General features: G+C 38.9%; 1 protein-coding gene across 7 annotated transcripts in view; it reads left to right on the top strand.

Annotated features, from left to right (window-relative positions):
• LOC128700546 (protein hsr-9) overlaps positions 1-15499 on the top strand; it is a 331945-nt gene that overhangs the window by 300976 nt on the left and 15470 nt on the right. The window lies entirely within an intron of this gene.

Below are 15499 nucleotides of genomic sequence, written 5' to 3'. Positions count from 1 at the left end.
GAAGGTCGGTTTAAATCCGAAACATACAAAAACCGAAGTAATATTTCCCATAAGAAATAATGTAAATACAATTAATCCATTCCAGATACCCAAAAATATTAACAAAAATACATTTTTTAAAGAATAACCGTAGTTTTACATACAGAAAACAATGAGAAATAAATGTAAATGACTAATTTTAATGATAAATGAACATCACATACCTTTATTGAAGACTCTTGTTGGCGTATTGAAGAAGGCGAGGAGGGGAGAGGGAGTTAAGGTTATTGTTTGGAAGGGGAATCCCCTCTATACGGACTTCAAGTATCAAAGCCCTCTCTGGGGTTACTTCCTTTCTTTGTCTTTTACTGGTACTGGACCCCTATCACACTAAAAATCTGTCCAGAGAGCTCTGTTTCTGGCATCTATTTAAGATTTGCCTAAAATGAGACAAAGTATTGTCACTGAACATGTTGCAGATATGGCTTGTATCAGCTTGGTAAGGGTGATATTTTTCAACAAAAGTTTGCAACTCATTCTACTTTGCACACATGTCCTTAATCACTGAAGAAGGCACCTTCTCCCCTCTCTCTTCCTCCTCATCTGAAGCATTTTTCTCATCTGTGGTCTGTTGCCTCTTCTAGATGAAGGTCTTGCAACTCTTCAGTGGTTAGCTTTTCCCTGTGGTCCTCCACCAACTCTTCCAAATCCTGGCCACTCACATCCAATCCCATGGACTTCCCCAAAGTCACAGTAGATTCCACAACAGGCGTAGGGTCGACAGGGTCAGTCTCAAACCCTTCAAAATCAGTAAACAAGCACAAAAATTGCGAAATGTTTTGGATGAATGCTCACTTACCCAGTGACAGAGCCAGACTGAGATACGTACACATGAGAGTGGCGGCATCCTGGGTGGGCAGATGTGTCTCATACGTACAGTTTCCGGATGGAGGTATGAAATCCGGACCCAAATTTCGCCCAAAAAAGTGTTCTAAATCCGAATTGTACGATATTCAGACCGCACGAAAACTGGAGTTCCACTGTATTTGTTTTCTACCCTGATAAACACTTGACAAAAATAAAAACAATACAAAAGAAGTTCTAATTGTGTTCTTGGTATTTAATCTTGCCACTCAGTCTAGGAGTAAATATGTCTACTCACATATATCTCCATTTACTTTCCTTAGAAATTGCTTTCCTAGAAATTGGACCTATTTTTTTCTATCACAGATTGAGCCTAATTGCCTCCTATTTGTCTTGCAAGTTATATGCAGGGGCTATGCTTTAGCATGTTTTCCTACTACACACACGACATGCTTACTTGGCTGTAGACATACATCACACGCATGTTCAGGCTTAGGTGCCATGCATAGCCGGGCAAATGTATGTTGAGTAGAAAGCATTTTTAGTATGCTGAATGGCAGTGTATTTTAGGTAACATTGTTAGTGATGGATGAGTATATAAGAAGACTATAAAAGAGAAAGATAAACATGTGATATTCTGTATGCAGTCACTATAATTTCTGCCAATTTTGCTTAAGATATTCTGAAAGTAATGCAGTAATGTAATTCATAAATAATAAAAATATAGTACAATTATTATTGAAAGAGTTAGGGATAAGAAAGTAAGATTGCAGAGGAATAAAAAGAATTTAAGAAAGGTAGGGGATGCATGGACAAAGTGTTTACGTTGAAGCATGTTAAGCAAATATCAAACCAAATGATACAAGATGCAAAACAACCACGGGGGAGTAGAATGATAGCTCTAGCCCTTTCGTGTTGCAATCAACACATCAGGAACTTGCAACATTGCAGAAAAGAGGAGGGTATCCAAGCAAATAATGTTCCCAGAGGACCACCTTTATTGAAGTGAGCGAGGGAGGGAGGGAGAAAGGAGAGGGTACCGGAAGTGCCCTTAGGCACAACAGTGCCCATAGCCAGAAAGAGGAATATTATAGCATTAGAAAAAAATCCCACAAGCATTGATATTGTAATAGTCGAAACGAATTAATGTAGCAATAATAAAAAATTCAACTATGGCATTAATAACTTTAAATATATAAATATATTGTCAGTGATATAGAAGTCACTGGCAATTATATCCTCCATGGGACAATGTGTCCTTTTAAATTACAAGAGAAAACGGTACCATATATGGAGGAGACTTCTAAAAGTTATGTAAAGGAAATGGGGCTCATTAAAATAAACTCATTAAGGGGGGCGGAGACATCTGCAATAACAAGACAGCCAGCCACCGATATTCATCCGACAATAATTCTGAGGCACGAAACTGCAGTATCCTGAAGTGTTTATGGAATCTGCCTTGCTGGAAGCTAAGAAAACTTATTATAGAACATAACTTAGGATAACACCTCAGACCAAGAATGTACTGATCCTTCCATATAATGAGAATTTATCTGTACTGCAGAATACTCATAGAAGATTTAATATACAAGTAGTATTTAAAAATTCACAGACTGTTAGAAGAATCCTGATAAGGAATGCACCCCAACAGCGTGTTGGTGGTGTCTACAGAGTTGGTTGCAACGGTTGGAGTCTCTCCTATTTGGGACAAACTGGAAAATCATTGGAGGTGAGAATGTCTCAGCAACATTATTAGATATGTATAGCACAGGAGTTGAGTGCAATTTTCAACCATATTAGAGCTTGTAATAACCCAGCAAATTGGCGAGAAGCAAAAGTTATCTTCCCTTGTTCCTCCTGGCTTGAAAGGAATATTGTAGAATCAGCAATTATTAAGCACAATAGGCGGTCGTTATACAATATAGTGATGGGCTGTTCAAATTAGCTGCAGTTTTAGTTGAGGCAATTGTACAGTTTAAAATTGGGCTCTTATACAAATTCATCAGACTGTCTTAAATGTAGTGCCACACTGAGGAATTAGGGCCTAAAAATCTTTTTCCTGCAGTTTCTGAAGGTTGAACCAGAGTTTGCCTCAAAATTATTGTGGGATGAATATCGGTGGCCGGCTGTTTTGTTATTGCAGATATCTCTACCCCCCTTATTGAGTTTATTTTAATGAGCCCTATTTCCTATACATAACTTTTAGAAGTCTCCTCCATATATGGTACTGTTTTCTCTTGTAATTTAAAAGGACACATTGCCCCGTGGAGGATGTAATTGCCAGTGACTTCTATATCACTGACAATATATTTATACAGTGGACCCCCGGTTAACGATATTTTTTCACTCCAGAAGTATGTTCAGGTGCCAGTACTGACCGAATTTGTTCCCATAAGAAATATTGTGAAGTAGATTAGTCCATTTCAGACCCCCAAACATACACGTACAAACGCACTTACATAAATACACTTACATAATTGGTCACATTCGGAGGTAATCGTTATGCGGGGGTCCACTGTATATTTAAAGTTATTAATGCCATAGTTGAATTTTTTATTATTGCCACATTAATTTCGTTTCGACTATTACAGTATCAATGCTTGTGGGATTTTTTTCTAATGCTATAATATTCCTCTTTCTGGCTATGGGCACTGTTGTGCCTAAGGGCACTTCCGGTACCCTCTCCTTTCTCCCTCCCTCCCTCGCTCACTTCAATAAAGGTGGTCCTCTGGGAACATTATTTGCTTGGATACCCTCCTCTTTTCTGCAGTTTTGCAAGCTCCTGATGATGTGTTGATTGCAACACAAAAGGCCTAGAGCTATCATTCTACTCCCCCGTGGTTGTTTTGCATTGAAGCATGTAAGTGAACAATGAGGGTAAGGAACAGTTTATTGCATTTGTAGACTTAGTACATGATAGGGAAGAAATGTTGCAGATCTTTCAGATGTATATAACAGGTGATAGGTTACTAAAATCACTGAACAGTTTTTATGTAGACAGTGAGGCTCAGGTTAGGGCAAGTAGGAGAGAGGGGGATTATCTCCCATTAATAGTAGGAGACAAGGATGCACGATATCACCATGGTTAGAAAGAATAAAAAGGCACAATACCGTGACTGGAACAATAAACAAAATCCGCACGTAGGATTGAAACTTCATTATAAGTTTTAAATCTCCTATGTGTGGGTTATTAGTGAATTGTCACTATGGTTGTCATAACATATTCATATATGGAGTTATACAAGAAGTAAATACCAGGGTATTGGTGAGAGATGGATTAAAATATGAAGAAGCTCATTCAAAGTGAGACTTGTCATAGTTGCTCTTTGCAGAAGACATTTCTTTTGTGAGATTCTGAAGGTAGGTTTCAAAGATTGGTAGATGAATTTGGGAGGGCATATAAAAGAAGGAAATTCAGTGAGCATAAAAGAGGAAGGTGATGCAGTAACAAAAAAGTGAAGGCAATGAAATGTCAAATTAGAGGGAGAAAGTATTTAGTTACAGTGATACCTCGGGATATGAACTTATTTTGTTCCAGAATGCTGTTCGAGTGCTGATACTGAACAAATTTGTTCCCATAAGGAATAATGTAAATTGGATTAATCAGTTTCAGACCCCCAAAAATACACTTACATAATTGTTCGTGTTTTGAGCTGTTCATATTCCGAGGTACCACTGTATTTGGAAATGGATATGTTGGGAGATGGGTCTATGAAAGATGAAGTGAACTATATAATAGACTAGGATAAAAAAAAAAGTTATGTGGTGAGGAAAGGAATTTATCTTTGGAAGAAAGAAGAATAGTGGTATAGACAATTGCATGGGTGTGAAGCATGGATTTTGAATCTTGCAGCTAGAGGCACTGGAGGTGTTATGTTTAAGAGCAATATATTTTTTTTTATTACAGTGGACCCCTGGTTTACGATATTTTTTCATTCCAGAAGTATGTTCTGGTGCCAGTACTGACCGAATTTGTTCCCATAAGGAATATTGTGAATTAGATTAGTCCATTTCAGACCCCCAAACATACACGTACAAACGCACTTACATAAATACACTTACATAATTGGCCAATTCCCACCAAGGCAGGGTGGCCCAAAAAAGAAAATCTTTCATCATCATTCACTCCATCACTGTCTTGCCAGAGGGGTGCTTTACACTACAGTTGTAAAACTGCAACATTAACATCCCTCCTTCAGAGTACAGACACTGTACTTCCCATCTCCAGGGCTCAAGTTCAGCCTGGCAGTTTCCCTGAACCCCTTCATAAATGTTACTTTGCTCACACTCCAACAGCACATCAAGTATTAAAAACCAATTGTCTCCATTCACTCCTATCAAATACGCTCACGCATGCTTGCTGGAAGTCCAAGCCCCTCGCACACAAAACCTCCTGTACCCTCTCCCTCCAACCCTTCCTAGGCCGACCCCTACCCCGCCTTCCCTCCACTACAGATTTATACACTCTCGAAGTCATTCTGTTTTGTTCCATTCTCTCTACATGTCCAAACCACCTCAACAACCCCTCCTCAGCCCTCTGGATAATAGTTTTGGTAATCCCACACCTCCTAATTTCCGAACTACGAATTCTATGCATTATATTCACAGCACACATTGCCCTCAGACATGACATCTCCACTGCCTCCAGCCTCCTCTTCGTTGCGACATTCATCACCCATGCTTCACATCCATACAAGAGTGTTGGTACAACTATACTCTCATACATTCCCCTCTTTGCTTCCACGGACAAAGTTCTTTGTCTCCACAGACTCCTAAGTGCACCACTCACCCTTTTACCCCTCATCAATTCTGTGATTCACCTCATCCTTCATAGACCCATCTGCTGACATGTCCACTCCTAAATATCTGAATACATTCACCTCCTCCATACCTTCTCCCTCCAATCTGATATCCCATCTTTTGTCACCCTCATCACCTTACTGTTTCCTATATTCACTTTTAATTTTCTTCTTTAACATACCCTACCAAATTCATCCACCAACCTCTGCAACTTCTTCTCAGAATCTCCCAAAAGCAGTGTCATCAGCAAAGAGCAACTGTGACAACTCCCAATTTGTGTTTGATTCTTTATCTTTTAACTCCACACCTCTTGCCAAGAACCTCTCATTCACTTCTCTTACAACCCCATCTATAAATATGTTGAACAACCACGGTGACATCACACATCCTTGTCTAAGGCCTACTTTTACTGGGAAATAATCTCCCTCTCTCCTACCATACTCTAACCTGAGCCTCACTATCCTCATAAAAACTCTTACTGCTTTCAGTAACCTACCTCCTATACCATACACCTACAATATCTGCCACATTGACCCCCTATCCACCCTGTCATGTGCCTTTTCCAAATCCATAAATGCCACAAAAACCTCTTTGGCCTTATCTAAATACTGTTCACCTATATGTTTCACTGTAAACACTTGGTCTACACACCCCCTACCTTTCCTAAAGCCTCCTTGTTCATCTGCTAGCCTACTCTCCATCTTACTCTTAATTCTTTCAATAATAACTCGACCATACACTTTACCAGGTATACTCAACAGACTTATTCCCCTATAATTTTTGCACTCTATTTTATCCCCTTTGCCTTTATACAAAGGAACTATGCATGCTCTCTGCCAATCCCTAGGTACCTTACCCTCTTCCATACATTTATTAACCCCTTGAGGGTCTGTGCCGTAGATCTATGGCTTTATGTTGAGGGTCCAAACTGTAGATCTACGTCATGAGCTCAGCTCACTCTGATAAGCTGTGAGCTGTAAATTTTGGCCTTGATATGAGAGAATGCATCTGTGTGATATGTGTGCACCACATAAAACAAATCCTGCAGCACATAGTGCATAATGAGAGAAAAAACTGAGACCGTAATTTTCGATTAAAACAGCGACTTTGCAGTGTTTTTCATATGAAGACATATTACAGAAATAGAAATGATTTTGATTGGTTTTAGTACTGGAAATGACTTGAAACTGAGCTCAAAGTAGCGGAAATGTTAAATTTTTGCCGATGTTCAGGAGTAAACAAATGACCTCACAAGTCTAATACATGCCTGTTGGTGGGTCTAATATATGTTCACAAATGTGCTGATATTATTTATAAAATTATTACACTATTGCATAACAGTAAATCTTCTATTTTTTGGTTTGAATAAAAATTCATTATGTGAATAAAAAATCAAAATGGAACTCATTAGCAAAGCCTGAAAACATAACTAATGAAAAGAGGAAATGTTAGTTTAGTGCCAGGAATGCCCGCATTGTTTATTTTGGACCCTATTTTGAAATTGGAGTATTTTGAACTTTGCATTAAATTGTCCAAATTACCAATTTCCGATCACTTTATTTTGTAGTTGAAACAACTAACTTGGTAAATTCTTGTGCTCAATCAATAGAATAGAAGTAATAATAGTGAAATAGCTAAGAATTTGGTCGACTGGAATAATGTAATTGGCCTAAAATGGGAGTCAAAGTCCGCAAAATCACCGATGCGTAAAAATCACTGACACATGAAAATTCGCGAGAGCATAATTTCGTAAATTTTCCATCAAATCTCTACCATTCTCTACCATTTCATAAGAAAAAACAAAATTATTTTTTGAAACTGCGTGGACACTGGTGCACCCTTTGAAATTTGGCCTCTGGACCCTGAAAGGGTTAAATAATAACACCAACCACTCCAAAACTATATTCCCTCCTGCTTTTAACATTTCTATCTTTATCCCATCAATCCCAGCTGCCTTACCCCCTTTCATTCTACCCACTGCCTCACGAACTTCCCCCACACTCACAACTGGCTCTTCCTTACTCCTACAATTGTTATTCCTCCTTGCCCTATACACGAAATCACAGCTTCCCTATTTTCATCAACATTTAACAATTCCTCAAAATATTCCCTCCATCTTCCTGATACCTCTAACTCTCCATTTAATAACTCTCCTCTCCTATTTTTAACTGTCAAATCTCACCCACTCTCTCATTTGCTCTCTTTTTACAATGTTTCACCACTCTCTTAACCTCTCTTTTTCTTTCCATATACTCTTCCCTCCTTGCATCACTTCTGCTTTGTAAAAACCTCTAATATGTTAACTTTTTCTCTCTCACTACTCTTTACATCATCATTCCACCAATCGCTCTTCTTCACTCTCGCACCCACTTTCCTGTAACCACAAACTTCTGCTTAACACTCTAACACTACATTCTTAAACCTACCCCATACATCTTCGACCCCATTGCCTATACTCTCACTAGCCCATCTATCCTCCAGTACGTATAAATCTGAGGTGGGAGGAAGTAGGGGTCATCCCTGGAATGGTTGGAGGGAGGAGGTACAGTCTTACCCCACCTTTTGAGTGCAGGCACTACTCTTTCCACTTGTATGACTCGAGTTTGACTAACTGAATCCCGTCAAAATTTTCCTTGCTCACACTCCAATAGCATATCCACTCCCTCAGATCTAACATGCAAAAACAAGCCTGCTCGATGCACAAACCTTAATGATCAAAGCTTTCTTTATCTCCTCTCTCCCAGCCTGAGATGACCCTTACCCCTCCTACCTTTAATCCTAGATTTGTACATCCTCTGTCATCCTAACCCTCTCTCTCTTTCTCTTTTATTTTTTTTTAACTCATTGGCCATCTCCTACTGAGGCAGGGTGACTCAAAAAAAGAAACAAACACTTCCGCCTCTCTTCTTCTTTCAACAAACTGGCCATATCCCACAGAGGCAGGGTGACCTAAAAAGAAAAATGAAAGTTTCTCTTAGCCCCTTGCTCCCAACATTTTAGTCACATCTTACGACACGCATGGTTTCACCTCTCTTATCCTCTCTAAATACTCCAGTAACCTCAATATTCTAACTCCTCAGCCATCAGAGTTACCATCTTTGGTGACCCCACACTATGTTGTAATTATTTTGCTCTGTATTATTAATATAATAAAAAAAAAGTGCTAAACCTACAAGGGTCATACAGCACAGCAGGGCAGGGAAGGGTGCAGGGGTATTGGGTAGCAAGAGGGAGAGGGATTAGTAATAAGTCATGGAGTGCAGCAGGGCAGTGGATAATGCAGGGGTAGAGGGTAGCAAGAGATTGAGGTAGAAAGGGTTGTGGGGAGGGCCAGAGGCATCATCATCAGAGTTTGTGCAGTAAATCAGTTGCTGTCAAAAAAGTCAAGGAGAGAGTCTGGTTTAAAGGAAGGTCCCTCACCAAGAAGGGAAAGTAAAGTAAGGGCAGTAGAGCGGTGACAACATTGGAGGTAAATTCTGTGTGCTTGTTGATAGAGTGGGCAGTCCAACAGGATATGGCTAACAGAAACTGGAACCTGACAATTCTCACAGAGTGAAACAGGGCACCTCTTCATGAGACACCCGTGAGTGAGACTAGTGTGGCCGATGCAAAGACGGGAGAGAGTAGTCTCCCAGCCTCGACATTGATGACAAGAAGATGGCCAGAAACCTATACAGCCTCTCCTCACTTAGCGATGTACTCGTTTACCAATGCCTCAGACTTACGATTGGCTCTCTGACCAGTAGGCTTACTTAAATAATGTACAATGTATATATTAGAGCTGATTTCTTCTGTTCTGTTTATTACAATATACAGTACACTACTGTATAAACATTTAACCCTTTCACTGTTGAGACCTCTGATCACAAACCTGCTCTCAGTGTCGAAAAATATTCGAAAAAAAAAAAAAAAATTCTTACCAAAATCTTGAGAATATTTTTCTGATTGCTTTAACCCTTAAATGGTCCAAACGTATATATACGTTTTTTCAACATCTGAAAGTATGTAAAAAAATGTAGATCTTGTTTTACATTTGAAAATGTGTAAAAAAACTTTTATCTACATTTTTTTTTGTTATATTTGAAAATATGTAAAAAAATGTAGATCTACTTTTGTAGCACTACGGATTTGAACGTCGATCTGTTTGGATCGTTTAAGGGTTAAAAAGGAAAAAAAATTGCAATCAGTACTTACCGAGATATAGAGGCGTGAAGTTGACAAAGTGAACCGCTTACTGTAACATCAGTGACTGCCACTTACTCAGTAGTATTATTTTTACTTTTATTCTATTTTTTCTTTTCTAATATTTTATTTTTTCAAGTAACTTTTGTGGCCTGTGAGACCAGTATAATGCATAATGTATATATATCTACTTGTTGTATGCAACACAATAACCACACAAACATTATTATCATTATATTGTTTACAAAACTTTTTTACACAAACCCACGTTACCTTCCCCACCCACAGCGTCTTTCCCACCACCCACACTGTCTTCCCCACTACCCTCGCTGCCTTCCCCACCACCTATGCTGGAAATAAGTCATTGACTTTTTTGTTGGGAGAGTTCGTGGAGATGTGATGGTTGGAGTTAAACACTTGTTGGATGGTAACACTTATATTAGCAGAGTGTGAGAGGGGAGCCCAGACTGCCTGTGTTGCCTGTTCGTAGACCTAAGCGCAGAGTGAGGACAAGGCCGGGAGTGCAGCGCTCACATGCGGCATCACATGACGTCACACATGCTAGTCACTGAGCCTAGCAAGGGGTCAACTATGTAAAACATATGGATGGTACTAAGATACTCAGATAACATATACATATACACGGGATCAGCAACTATGCTGACAGCTTGGTCATGTTATGTATGTCATCTCGACACACAATACTATGCTATAGGCTGAATAGGCAGGTGGCTCTGGGTTGATTCTATACAATAGCAAAGACATATGTAACTTAGAACTAATGGGTGGTATCATAATACATTACGAATTATAAGAACAAATCATAGTATAATAACGGATGGAATTGATCGATCGATCTGTGTTCATGCACTCTATGGATTTTGAGGAAGAATATATATATTTATAAAGGTGAAAGTAATTAACAGCAAAGGCAGATCTGGCGCGCTCAGATCATTACTGCTAAATTCTCAGAATTCGGAGGGAAAGTGAACACAAAAAAAAAAAAATTCTGAAAATTGATCAGCTAATAACAAAACACACAGTTGACAACTTCATTCATCTTGGACATCTAATTATACAGGATATGTACATTTAAACCCAACTCTGTGAGGGTAAGATTTACATGTGCAGAATGGTTATCGTCTTTGGGAGGATCGAATACTTTTGCAATGGCTAACACATGCCTTGACTGAGGGAGATCTGAACAAGTATCTACAAAAGATACAGCTATATTCACTAGTGACTGTAGAATTACTAACTGGTATACTCTTCTGCTTGGAGTACCCAACTCGGCTGTTCGATACAGTAATTCTTGGCTCATTACAAAGTCACTAATGGGTGCTGGTGGCGTCACAGTCAGAATAAGATCTTCCTGGAGCAGGAATCGAATTGAACCAGACCACATGGGATTGGTTCTTTCTTACTGGAGGAATGAACAAACTTGGTGGAGTGGATGACTCTCCCCGGTTGAAAAAATAACGCTATAACACGAAATATGAGCAAGGGAGAATGGATCTACTATCTCTCACGGCAGGCACAGGGGAAAAGAAATGAACACGGTTGACAATGCTGGTATTTGTTCTGAGTTGCACACAGTGACACGAGGTATCAGCTATAAGAGACTGCTCTATAAATGTTAACAACATATGAAGGTTACTCGAGAAACAACTTTGCACACTTCACGGATTAATGTCAACAAGGATAGTATCACCATCTGGAACACTAGGAACAACAACAACACTCAAGTGAGTACACTAGCCACAGAAATGTCTTTCTACAACGGCTTGCAACATCAGCAAGAGTTCGCATAACTCATTACAAGTAACGTTCTTCACAAAGCGTCCCCTGGAAGGAACGACTACTTGAACAAGTCGCCATCGCATGGATAGTAGTCTCAGCACCCATGGTTGTCTGAGGTTCCTCTGAAACCCAGGGTAACTGTACACTATTCTGCGTGCACGATATTGTGGCTGGATTCCAGACAGGAGTGACAGTGTTACTAGTGCCTGACCACTCGGCTACGTTAATAAGTAATGCACACATCTATAGGAACTTAATCTGAACTTCACATTTCACAGCACTTTAACAAATCTCAGATACAAGCTGTGAGAACAAACACATTGCTCAAGGGCTAGGTATTGTCTTTCAGTCAGTAAGGGAATAATGGTACTGTGGACTGATTCATATTGACTTTGACTGGTATGATACACTAAGTAAGCAAGCAAAAGTGACTGGGACATCTTCTCAGGGGACTTACTTAAGGACATAAAAGCGAGAATAATAGAGAGAATACATTGTATATGACATGGTAAACTTAAATGGGAAGTAAATGCTTAACTATTCTGCATAAGTAAAGGAAAAATAACAAGTCACACTGAAGAGCAAGGAAAACTCACATAAAACACTCAACTGGATAAGCAACACTTTGATAATCAAGAGAAATTGTACTATCCTCAAATCAAATTTACTAAAATTTAATTTGAATTAATGGCACAGTGAGTTGTCTTTACTCTCAATTGAGTAAAGAAATTCAACGATAAATGATAAATCAGTCAAAAATGATAAAATAGAATCAATAAACCTTGTGCAAAATTAAAATGGACTGGCACACAGAGAATAAAATATTATGCACAAAACACAAGAAATGTAAAACTGAAATCACAGAATATTGCACTGAAGTAAAATGTAGCAATATTGCAAAGAACAATTACTAATAAAAAAGTACTGCACAACACAACACTGCGTAAAAAATTTCTGAAAGTAAAAATTTAATGGTAGCACAATATTTGCACAAGAGTCATTGCAGAATGAGTCAATACTGCAGTAATAAAAAGAATTGCACACACAAGAAAATGCAGTTTACACAACAATAAAAAAAAAATTATCAAGGAATGAACTGATTGAACACTTTAACTCTTAATTGCAGCTTAAGCAAACACTTACTGAACAAGCAAAGGAATGATTTACTTTAAAAAGAAGAAGTTAAAAATTGCATTTAGAGTGAATTTGTTCAATGAAAATATAAAAAATAATAGAGGCATAAAACAAAACAGAGAAAGGTTAACACTTACAGTGAGGCAGGAACACAACACATCAATATATGCACAATGCTATGATAATTTTCTTGCAATATGGTTTTGTGATGACAAAAAAAATTGGAAATAATTGTCTTGCTTCAAACAAAATAATGGCACTATTGTCTGCAGAAACAGAACAAATTAGACACTGGCTAAATGAAAAGAACGAGCACAAAATAATGTTCAACACACAGTAAAATGGGAAATGAATGAATGAATAAAAAAAAAAAAATCAGCAGGAATATGCAAATGCTGGGAGAAAAAAAATAACTGAGACAACACTGAGTTGTGATGCAGAATATAAGATAACAGTTACTGAAATACTTTACTTCATAACTTCCTGGGCAAGGAACACAGTACTGTGAAAACACGATAATTGTGAAGTATAAACACAAGTTTATACTGCTTATATAGTGCACACAACAGGGAAAAATGGAAAAGTACTTACTTCACATATATAAAAAAAATGAACACAACACAACAGACATAAAAATAAAGCACAAAAATTTAAACACTGAAGAAAGAAAAAAAAATATTGCAAACAGGATATAATGAACATAGTCTAATCAAGAGCACAGGGGATCAGCAACTATTGCTGACATTTTTGGATTATCGGATGTGAAGGCTTACTCAGCCCTGTAATAACTTCAGACAGTATTACCAAGGCTAGCTCCTCCTCAGGAAAATTAATGAATAGAAAAAGAAATAATAACAGACAAACATAAACACTTTATTATATAGAAAATATAAAATATAAAACACTTAAATATGAAATATTAATCCTACATTAAAGAAAATGAAAAATATAAATGATAACTGAATTCAACGCTAATATATATAGGGGTGTCTGGTGTTGGTGACACTGTGTTGTTGAAATCGTAGCCGTTGCTGATGATGGGGGGGGGGGGTCGCAGGTGTTGGTTACGACCCACTGGCTAGTTCTTCACAGTATAGCCTTGAGTATTATATCCCGATGACAGGAAAGCAGGTTCTTTACCGCTGCAATGATGAGGGGTTACGTCCTGCAATTTCATACAGGTGCACAGGTAATTAAATCCAAAAAGGGGAAGTCTCAGGACGTTAGTCCATCTCCACCAGTTCTTCTCGTTGATTGACAGGTGACCCTCTCTGTCATCCAAGCTGAAAAGATAGACAGGTTACCCACTGCTTAAATAATCACTCTCCATGATAAGTACAATACCTAAAAGATGTGGTGATTATTACAACAGTCAACATAGAGCAAGGCTGAAAAGACTAAGTTTATTATTGGTCAAAAGTGAAGCTTTCAACCCATAAATCCACTAGAATACAAGGCAGGCATGTACTTACAGTAGTGCTGGGAGCTGTGAGTCTAGTGATTACTGTTTGGACCAGAGCCCCACATGTCACCTTTTGGGGGGGGGGGGAAGGGGGGGGGAAGGGATAGCAGGAGCTAGACTGACCCTACATTAACAAGCAGCCGGCAATCAAACTATCACTTTCGGGGTGGGGGAAAAAGGCGGGAATAGTGGGAGCTTGACTTACCCTACCTTAACAAGTAGCCGGCAATGAAACTATTGTTACTATATGTACTCCCTCGCTACTCCTATCTATTGAACTTTTCCCTCACATCGGAGGTTCTCTACACATGCTGCTATGTATGATAATCTATAACTATATTTGTGTATACCTGAATAGACTTACACGCTGTCTTCTCAACCACATATGCTGTCTTCCTCACCCACACTATCATCCCCACCATCCATGCTGTCTTCCCCCCCACACCATCATCCCCACCATCCACGATGCCTTCCCCACCACTCATGCTGTCTTCCCCACACCTGCGCTGCTTTCCCCACACCCACACTGCCTTCCCCACCACCCACGCTGGAAATAAGTCACTTTGACTTTTTTGGGTTATCCTAGGTTCTCTACACATGCCGCTATGTATGATAATCCATGTAATTGTATTCGTGTATACCTGAATAAACTTTCTTACACACTGTCTTCCCAACAACCCACACCATCTTCCCCACCATCTATGCTGCCTTCCCCAATACCCAAGCTGCCTTCCCTTTTCACTATCTGTATCTGATATCCTGGGCATTGCTTTCGGTCACAAACTCCTCAAAACCATGAAATTCATCTTCACTGACACTTCCATCTATGTTTGAACTATCACTTGGGAAGAGAAGAGTCCCAAATTCGCCGGGATGTCAGATATTTCTTACCGCTAGGCATGCTGAATGAGGATTACTGCACTGGAGTTCCCACAATGCACCACTGGCTCCCAGATTTTTTTTACACTGCACACACTAACCACGCAGGCCCATTCTCTCACATGTAGGTCTACCAGCTTTCTCCAGCTAGATTTGAAGTTGCTAGAGTTTTGGCATAATATTATGGGACTGACACTGGCTGTACAGCCTCTTCTCATTTAATGATGGAGTTGCATTCCTAAGACCACGTCGTTAAATGAATTCGTTGCTAAGTGAGGAAGATACTATAATGGTAATAGGTTTGTGTCAACAACCTTTTGATATTGTTTTAATGTCACCTTTGCACCATTTATAACATTTCTGGTATATTTTTAAATGTTTATACAGTAGTGTACTGTT

The sequence above is a fragment of the Cherax quadricarinatus genome, chromosome 65 (assembly GCF_038502225.1).
Source record: "Cherax quadricarinatus isolate ZL_2023a chromosome 65, ASM3850222v1, whole genome shotgun sequence".
Lineage (NCBI taxonomy): Eukaryota > Metazoa > Arthropoda > Malacostraca > Decapoda > Parastacidae > Cherax > Cherax quadricarinatus.
The sequence above is the reverse complement of the archived record's forward strand: the minus strand, read 5'-3'. Positions and strand labels throughout refer to the sequence as shown.